Here is a 9680-nt window from a genome sequence, read left to right as displayed (position 1 = left end):
TCATCCTTTCCAACCATTCAGCGGGATAGTTGGCCTTACATTCTCTTGGTTGCTGGCAATTATGTTCTATCCAAGAGAAGCCGTCATGAAAAAGGAACTTACAAGACCCATACGGAAGTAGCTACATGACTAGTGGATTGATGCATGACTTGGAGGGTATGAAACTCTCTGCATTCTACTTCTGAGTAGGCGCATCGGTAATGGGAGATGGTTTTAGCCTCCGCCGGTTTTTTTCTTCCTTTACTCATGAAGGTGTAGATAGAAATAGAATACCTCAGAAATAGAAGGCAATTTTGACAGAGCGTGTTGTGCCAATTCGTGTATAAATAACAGAATCAACATTAAATTGTACGGTACGAGCTCTCTCCACCTCTCGTTCTTTTGTATTGATTGTCCTCTCTCCATACGTCAGATGTGTACAGCTGATTGGAACAAACAGTCAATTCCGGTATAAAAGTTTTCCTTGTGATTTATTTTAAAAGACTTATTTTGCCTCGGTAATTTTTTTTTTTTTTTTGGGATAGTCTTGTGCTATATCCAATGGACTCACCGTCGCTGATCCGAGTAACACATTTGGATGCACATTGCTAGCTTAAAAGCGAAGGAAAAGTGGTTGAACGTGAACTTACAAGTGGAAGACGACAGGTAAATTGAGGGGACAATGGGGAAAAGAAGAAGGAAATTTCATTGAATTGACTTTTTGAAGAACCTAACCCAACATACATTCATAGCAGAAAGAAGCAAAAGAAAGATTGACGAAAGCAGTTGCAAAAAGAAAAGCAAAAGAAAAAGGACATAGAACATTTCCAGGTAGCGGCGGCTCTCGAGACGGTCGAGATTCGAGACGTGCTTCCAGAAGCCATACACCACCGTCAAGTTGAGCAGCCTCTCGGAGTAGCCTCTCAGAGTAAATTTGCCATGTATACCTGCCAAAAGCAAAGCACCACATGTTACCCACTTGTTTCTTGAACAAGTTGAAATCTGCTCTTTTTCCCTATCAAAGATTGAACCTAACAAGAATCCCGGTCCTTACTTCTCCTCGATTCTCTGCATCGCCCACTGTGAGATCTTGTCTCAGTGGCTCGGGTCCACCTTGCACTTCTTGAAGAAGTCCGCGAGGATCTCCGCTGCCTGATCCTCGTGATAAGGATCAATGTGGAATCCAGACTTGTCGTGCACAATGATCTCAGCAGGACCGCCTTTGCAAGTTGCAAAGGTCGGCAATCCACATGCCATGGCCTCCACCACGGTCAGTCCAAAAGCCTCGTAGAGAGCGGGCTGCACAAATGCTCCCCTCATGTCGCAGAAGTACCGGTAAAGCTCTCCGTTCCTCACCCAGTTCATCTAGGAGGAGATCCACCTGAACTGGCCATTCAAATTGTACGTCTCAATCAACCCGTACATTTTTTCATCTCGGCTTGCTCTTCCAAGTCCTTAGATTCCTTCCTCTGGTCACCACCGACCACAACCAAGTTGACCAGCTCTCTCAGGCGGGTGTTCTTTCCGTACCACTCAACCAGCCCCCGAGTTCTTGACACGGTCCAGCTTGCCATGGTGAACAAGATTGGCTTGTTCCGTCCTTCAATACGCATCTGTTTTGACATTAACCAACACATCCATGTCAGCTTTTGTTTGAGCTTGAACATTATCATTCAAAACACAGGATGCTAATGTAGGTCCAAGTCCGAATGGGAGGGGAAAAAACTCCAAAACTCACAAAAATTCCTTGTTCTCCACATCGCTAAACAGAAGTTCTTTGATCTCAGCATGGAAAGATTTCAACCTCCGCTTCTCCTCCGTGTAGGAGAAATAAATGCTCATATCAGCCTCCCCGGCGACACGATGTTGAATTTGGGATCGAAACATCAATGCCATGGACAACTCGGTACAGTCCAGGAAGTGTAAAAGCGGTGTGACTCTCGTATTGCCCAACCGTGTCCTTGCTGAAAACATATAATTATATGAGCAATTTAGCACATTGCTGTGGATGGAGGAGCATTTTAGCATGAATCCACATCTGAAAGAAAGATCAGTTACCTTCCGGCAATCTCCTGGAAGATGCTGGTGATTATAAAGTCGGTGTGGTTCATGGCTATGAGATCTCGCTGTAAACCGGCAAGAGAAATGATATTTTTCCTCGAACTTTTCCAAAAGATGTCGATTCTGGGTATTTGGTCTTCTCAAGGGCATGAGCTATCGTGCACCGCATAATAAATCGAAGAAACTAATAGTGCCACTATAGAGAGTAAAACTAGGAAGGGACAAACCCGCGCATCCGCCCAACTTATGGGCCAGCAAAGAAGCAACAATGTTACCATCACCGTAATTGCCGATGATCGATCGGGCTTGCCTTGTAGTTCTCCAAAGAATTTCATTGGTGAAATCCCGATGAGAGAAGATAAGGTTAGTCTTCATATTACGAAAGATTGGAATGTCAACAAGAAATCCTCGCAAAGTATAATCTTATGAGCTAATATACCTCAGTGTATGTTTCCAAGTAAGGCCACACTTCAAATCGTGAAATCCACTTTCGCACCATCCCTTTCTCCGTTCTAAAGGGAACTCAAGAATGTGGGAGCATTCTGTTCCAAAACCTTTTCAAGACGCTCGGTTGCACGTGGTTCCTACCGCACGTGAAGAAGACGAGTGACCTGCAGCCAAAAGGGGCAAGACACAAAATAAACATAACGAGTTAGTAGGATTGGCCAACAAAAAAACTATTCCAATAGCAGTAAAAAAGCAAGAACCTACGATGAGGATCCGAGGAGTAATATCCAGCCCTTGTCGTTTGATACGGTGAAGCATCTCGCGCTCCATTGCACGAACTTGGTCCAAGATGTACACGACCTACAAAATGTGAACAACGCATGATGATGGAATTGCATGTAGAAATACTGGCAAGAGATGCTAAATCAAAATACCTGGCCACCCGTATCGGGATATCCAAGGACATCATCTTGAGCAAAGTAACCGTGAGGCAACATGATAACAACATTAAAGACCATGGGGATTCTTCCCAAGAAATTCTCGATCATTTCAAGCACACGCTTGCGTTGTCGCCTCAGCCTCTCTAGCCCAATTTCCTGAAACTTGTGCTCGAACCGAGAGTAAGGTGTCTCGGGTTTGAGGGCGAGAGGTACTCCTCTCGCCTTCCTCAGACATGTTGGAGCGAGAAGACATTTTGAATTCCTGTGTTGACCATCATGTTCTCGCATCACGATCAGCATAAATGAGTCTCAAGTAATTGTTTGTGAAAAAAAAAAAAGGATTTAGTCCATGCATCTAAAATATGAGCAACTCTGAACTGTCCTTTCAACAGTCATGAAGTTATGTGAATTTCACAATGTTTCCTTTGAGTTGTCATTTACACAATCTTGTTAATACAATTGAGTGATACACGCGGTGCATAAGAAGTAGATCCGAGAGAATGAGATGAGTGTTATCTGCCCATGGGCTTACCTTTTCTATGTAGCAATGAACTTGAAGGAACTCAAGCAGAGGGTGCAAGCTCTCCTTGTCATGGAAGAGCTTTGCTGAAAGGTGGCGGTTGAGGAACTCCACTCCATTTCCAATGGACTTCGAAAGAGTTAGGTGGGGAAATTGGGCGGTGAATGGCTCAAAGTCCAATTCAAGCACAAAGTTTCCATTCAAACTACAGCAGAGTAAAAGGCATTCATTTGCATATTATAGATCTCATGATGTAATGCTGTGACTGCCAACAATCCACAAATTCAAGTGACCTACAGTCCTTCCAACAAAAGCAAAGTATGCTAGCATCCATGTGGTGCTAAAAGCCAAATATGAAAAAAGAAAGACTTACTTTCCATCGACAAGTTCTTCCTTGAAATGAAGGAACTCGGTCACTTGTGTTGGAGAAAACTTCCTTATTTGTTTTGAAGCTGACAAAAAGTTTCCATCAGTCTAGTCTGAAGACTTGCAAACTCTATCGTGAAAGTCTGAAGACCACCAGACCGCCAGACTCAAGATTTAAAGTCTGCTCTCATTGACAGTTTCTAGACCGACGAAGAAGACATCCAGAAATTGAGTATTTCTTTAAAGATTTGATTCGAGTGGCTAAAAAAGATCTCACGGCTAGAGATAGCATCTCAAGATCTATTATTTGTTTTGAAATTAATTCGAATAATTTGGATCCGTTGAATGGCGAAGCATACTTGAAAGGTTCTATTATGGAAACCTAGATCCTGATTGTATGTGCGAGCATGATTAGTGGGCTATTGTCACGTAACTTGAGATTTCCCTAATTTGATTATGTCCAATGGGTAGATTGGAAGAACTCCTTTGGAATGTGCCAACAGTTATGAAGGCATAAATGAGTATATAAGGAAGATGCTCTAGTTATTTGAGTGTGTGCGCGATAAATAAATTCTAAAGTCTGAAACTCCTTGTTCTTTGCTGATTCATTGTTGAGCGTAAATTTGTACTCAAAAGAGAGTTTATATATTTGTGAGGCATTGAGGAAGTGTAGCAGAGTCTCTACACTGTGGAATCAAGGACGTGATACTGTAACGACTCTTTTGATTCATAGTGGAATCCAGTCGGTGGGCTGTCAGTGCGGGAAAGTGGACGTAGAATTGGATTAAGCCAAACCACCATAAACCTTGTGTTCTTATTCTCTTCCCTTAACTCTTTTACTTTGTCCGTAACTCTATTTAATTGTTAGATTTTAATTTCTTCTTCAAAGTCTACTGTTAACCAGACTCAGGTTAAAAGTAAAGTTTTACACTATATTTTGCAAAATTTATTTTCGCACCTATTCACCCCCCTTTAGGTGCACATACTAGCACTTTCAATTGGTATCAGAGCCCGTGTACTCATTTAAATTGAAGTGCTTTTACTGAAGAGTTAACGATCCATGGCTAGTATGTTGGCTCTAGGTTTGGTTGAAGGGCAAAGTAACACCGGACCACCTTATTTTGATGGAAAGGAATATAGCATATGGAAAAACAAGATGAAAGTATTCCCAAGATCGAAAGATCCTCTGGAATGGGATGTGGTAGACAAAGGAATCATTCCTAAAGCTACAACAGTCTCAGAAAGGGGAAAAGAAGCTGTTGAAGCTAGCGAGATGACTCAAGAAGAGATAACCAAGAGACAAGCTCTTGATGTAAAAGCAATTTATTCCTTATATTGTGTATTATCTCCTACTGAATATAACAGAATATCTTCTTGTGAAACAACTAAAGAAGTTTGGGATAGACTGCACATCACCTATGAAGGAACTGATCGAGTAAAAGAAACCAGAATCAATATTCTACTCGGTCAATATGAAGCCTTCAAGATGAAACCATGAGAATCTATCACTGACATGTTTAGTCGTTTTACAGAAATCATGAATGGTCTTGAGTATCAAGGTCAACCAATCTCTGGACCCATTGTTGCGACCAAATTTTCGGGTGAATCATCTAGGGTTTGGCTAGGGATTGTTAAGCCTAGACTTAACTCGAGCTCTACCAAGCCCATACCAATTCGTGACTTAAGTTCAAGTTCTTAACAAGCAATTGATTTTCAATTAGGAGTTGTCACTAATCTATTTTTGGTGGGTCGAGAAACCCAAGTAAAGTAATGAGAGATTTACTTTACTCCTACGAACTAGAGATTTATGAGTTCGGGGACTTGGTTACTCTAGATTTCTCTAACGCCATTTCGGTACCTTTCTCTTTTAATTTCAAAAATGTTTTTGCAGGCAATTCGAATTGATTTTAAATCTATTTCTCTAATATGTGAGGTGATCATACGGGTGCGCAAACCACCAATTTAACATCCAAGAAAACGATGAATAAGGCTGCGTTTGTTTTTGTTCTTTTTTTATGTTTCTAAACACTTTTTTTGTTTTTCTGTTCCTGGGAACAAAAAGAAACAAACGCGTTTGGGCGCGTTTTTATTCCTTTTTTGTTCTTTTGTTCCCAGGAACAAATGTAGAACATAAATAAGAAACAAAAAAATTATGTTTCTTATTTTTGAAACACAATTGAAGAACAAAAGAGGAACAAAAACATAACTCTCGTTTTTCTTTTCTATTTCTTGGTCATTCCTTCGAACACCGCAGCCTCTCCTCCTCCATCTTCTCCACCGTCGCCTTCTTCGGCGCCTCCCACTCTCTGGTGCCGACAGCCGCCTCTGTCTTGAGACCATCCGGCTTCTCCACCGTCGTCCTCTCCGCGCCGACATCCGCCGCTCCTTCACCAGTGAACCTCGCTCACTCCTCTTCTTCACCGATTGACGAGGCCCTCACAGATCTGGACAATGGCTGGCCGGAGCTCGAGCGGCTCGAGCTCCGACCAGCCATCGCCCGATCTAGGCACCGTTGCTCGCCGCATTTGCGGTAGCGGCTCATCTCGCTCGCCGAGATCTGGACGAGCATGCTCGCCCAGATTTGGTGAGCAACGATGCCCTAGATCGAAAGTTTGGTTGCAGCGAGCCTCCGCCGCTCGCTGCAGAGCAGAGCAAGGCCCGCTTGCTTGCCTGCTCGAGCGAGCAGACGGTCGCTGCTCTGCTCGCTCGCAGCTCGCTCGAGCGTGAGCAGCAACGAGCATTGACATTCCCTTTTTTTCATTCTAGTTATTGACATGTGAAGGGGTGAAGAAGATTAGAGATAGAATCAAAGATTTGCAACTAATCCCTCCCCCTCTTTTTTGGACTAATTGGATCTTTAGCAATTCATGCAAGAATTGGTCTCGAGGGGGAGGGGCGACTTGCTTGGTTGAATTTTCTACTTTGGATACGAACTAATCACATAATATTCGCAGTAATTTGGATTTAGCTTTGGGAATTTTGGGAAGGAGTCTCTTTTCTCCTACATAGAGCTCCATTTATTAAGATATTGGCTAAACTCATAGATTTGTTTGATGTCAAATGTGCCTATAATAATGTATTGCCTTCTTCAAATTTCAGATCGAAAAAAAATTTATTAAACAAAATTTTGAGCTGTCGTGTGACCATAGTGTTGAATGAGCATTGGCTTATGAAAATGTTAGGCTTTTATGTTGATTCGAACATAATGAATGGGAAAACTTGTGAACTACTGCAAGCTGAAAACTTATAGAAATTTTTTGACTCTTGCACATGCCGAGACATGTTTTTGCATGTTGCATATGTGGAGACGTGTTGCATGTTTTGAAATGCTAACATAAGGACTTTAGTCAAAAGTACACTATAGACTTGAATTATTTTGGTTGTTGATCTGAAGCATGTCCTACGGATGGTTTTGATGGTTACTATATAGACTGGTGGGTCGAATATGCAAGGCTGTGTAAGGAGTGCTTGTCATGTAGGGAAGAGTTGCATATACCAAGAATGCTTTTGATTTCTCCGACTAGTCCATTGTTTAAGTTATATGTGCTAATGTCGTGTATTTTAAATTTTCTTATCCTTGTGTCGAGCATAGGTTCCCGGAAGAGTCTTGGGAAAGAGCCGCTATTGTTTTGATAGACCGTGTATTCATTCTTGCCCATCCTGCATCTGATCAGCATACTCTCAAGGTATGTTCTTATAATCCTTGGCTGCAAAGGGACATATGGATCATTATTAATAATAGGGTTTTCTTGTGCATTGGAGCATTCTGTGTTTGACTGTCAACTCTTTCTTGATGCATAAATTCCTTTTTGTGTGAACTTTTAGTATTTTTTTCTCATTATAGATTAATCTCCCATGATATTTATTTGTAACACCAGTAGAAAAAAGTGGTTGATTGTGGTTGGAGCTTCTAGGAACTTCTTCTTTTTAGGGGGTTGGTGTCCAATGGCCGATTAGTTGCGCCAGATTTTCGTTTTGTGCAAGAGTTGTATTGTGATTTTTTGCCGTAGTTTGATAAACTGAACTATTTACATTTGATCCATCACTATTGAAACTGTACACTCTTGTCCTCACAACATTAAGACTGCTCCCGATAATATCTATGTTTGCTCTATGATTGAAACTGCACACTCTTAATCTTCTTATGCATTACCATGTGTCCCCTTATAGTCCAACTTCCCCTTGACTCCTTGACTTTTGTAACATTCTCAATTGATTGGCCTTGATGTTAAAGTAATCTCGACCAATCCGTGCTTAGACTGCAGCAAAAGAGCTTTTGAACTGAACACATTTAAGCTTGGCTGATTATCTTGTTACTCGTGTGCAAGTTGACACCATTGTCAATGAATCATCTCTTTGAAGAGTACATGGTACAAGTGCCAACATGTGATGCTTGATTGTGCATAATTTTAGAGAGTTGGCGTGGATTCAATGGTTCCATCGTCCTGCTAACTTCGATTTGTGGCTCAATGCAGGAAGCAGAATCAGCAACTGTTGAAGCAATATCAAAGCCGAAAGTTGGAAATGTATGTTTGGAGAGGACCTCCAGTCTATTTGATAGTATTTTTGTTTTTTATAGCAACTCCATGACCTATTGTCTCCTGTAATTTTGTTTTTAAGTACTCACTTATCAAATTCAATGTGATGAAGTTGAACAATGAACTCTATTACTTCATTATTGTGATGTTATGTATGAAAGGGTCTATGTAGAGATCTATAAGATATTCTTCTTTTAGCTAGCTCTTATTGTACAAATTTTACTTACGAAATTTTGTTCCAAGTATACACATGATCATGTTCAGAATGTTTGTCTTCACCCACCATGAACAAAATTAAATTGATGAGCATTTCATTAAAGTGATAATGCAATACCAAGTTTATACTTTATTTAAAGAAAAGGCACGTGCAAAAATTTGGTACAAAGTTTATTTATAAAATTTTCTTTGAAGTATGCACTTATAACCATGTTCAGAATGTTTGACTTTACTCACCATGAACAAAATTAAATTGATGAGCATTTTATGATAATGAGAATTCAAAACCAAGTTTACACTTTATTAAAAAAAACAATTGGGAAAATTTTGGTACAAACTTAAAAAATTTTCTTCCAAGTAAGCAAATATGATCATGTTTAGAATGTTTGTTTTCACTTACTATGAACATAATTAAATTGATGAGCATTTCATGAGAATGATAATTTAATACCAAGTTTACATTTTATTAAAAAAAAACACTTGAAAAACAAATTGGAACATAAATTTTGTGCAGTTACCAAACGTGTTTCTATTCTTTTTCTATTCCGTAAACAAAAATTTGTACAGTTACCAAACGTGTTTCTGTTCTTTTTCTATTTCAGAAACAGAAATTTTATACAGTTACCAAACGCGTTTTTTTTGTTCAAAATTGTTCCCCTGAACAGAAACACTTTTTCTATTTCTGTTTCCTAGAACAATTTTTAAACAAAAACGTTACCAAATGCACCCTAAATTGCAAAACTTACCTCATAGTAACGAAAGCATCTGCGTTGTTAGATCAGAATTTACATCAACAGTCCTAGATATGATTTCTAATTGACACGTAATCACTTAATTTTTGTTTTCACTTTATTTAATGAGAGTTGTGCAATGCATGCTAATAATCTAACATGAAATAATATGACATAGCAACATGACCTAAACTATATGACATGAGTAAATAATTCCTAAAGAAATGCAATAATTAAATGCAATCTAAATTAACCAAATGACCTAATTCTATATGACGTACACATGATATTTCTAAAAAAAATCATGCAATCTATCTAGAAGAAATTATCTAAACCTATAATATGCAATCCTAACATGTAATGACGTGCCCAGAATGCCCTA

The 9680-nt window shown here is 39.8% G+C and overlaps 1 pseudogene; it reads right to left on the bottom strand.

Moving 5' to 3' along the window:
• On the bottom strand, positions 1–6382 carry LOC104417375 (annotated as a pseudogene).
• Between the last annotated feature and the right edge of the window lie 3298 nt (positions 6383–9680).

The sequence above is a fragment of the Eucalyptus grandis genome, chromosome 8, assembly GCF_016545825.1.
Source record: "Eucalyptus grandis isolate ANBG69807.140 chromosome 8, ASM1654582v1, whole genome shotgun sequence".
Taxonomy (NCBI): Eukaryota; Viridiplantae; Streptophyta; class Magnoliopsida; order Myrtales; family Myrtaceae; genus Eucalyptus; species Eucalyptus grandis.
The sequence above is the reverse complement of the archived record's forward strand: the minus strand, read 5'-3'. Positions and strand labels throughout refer to the sequence as shown.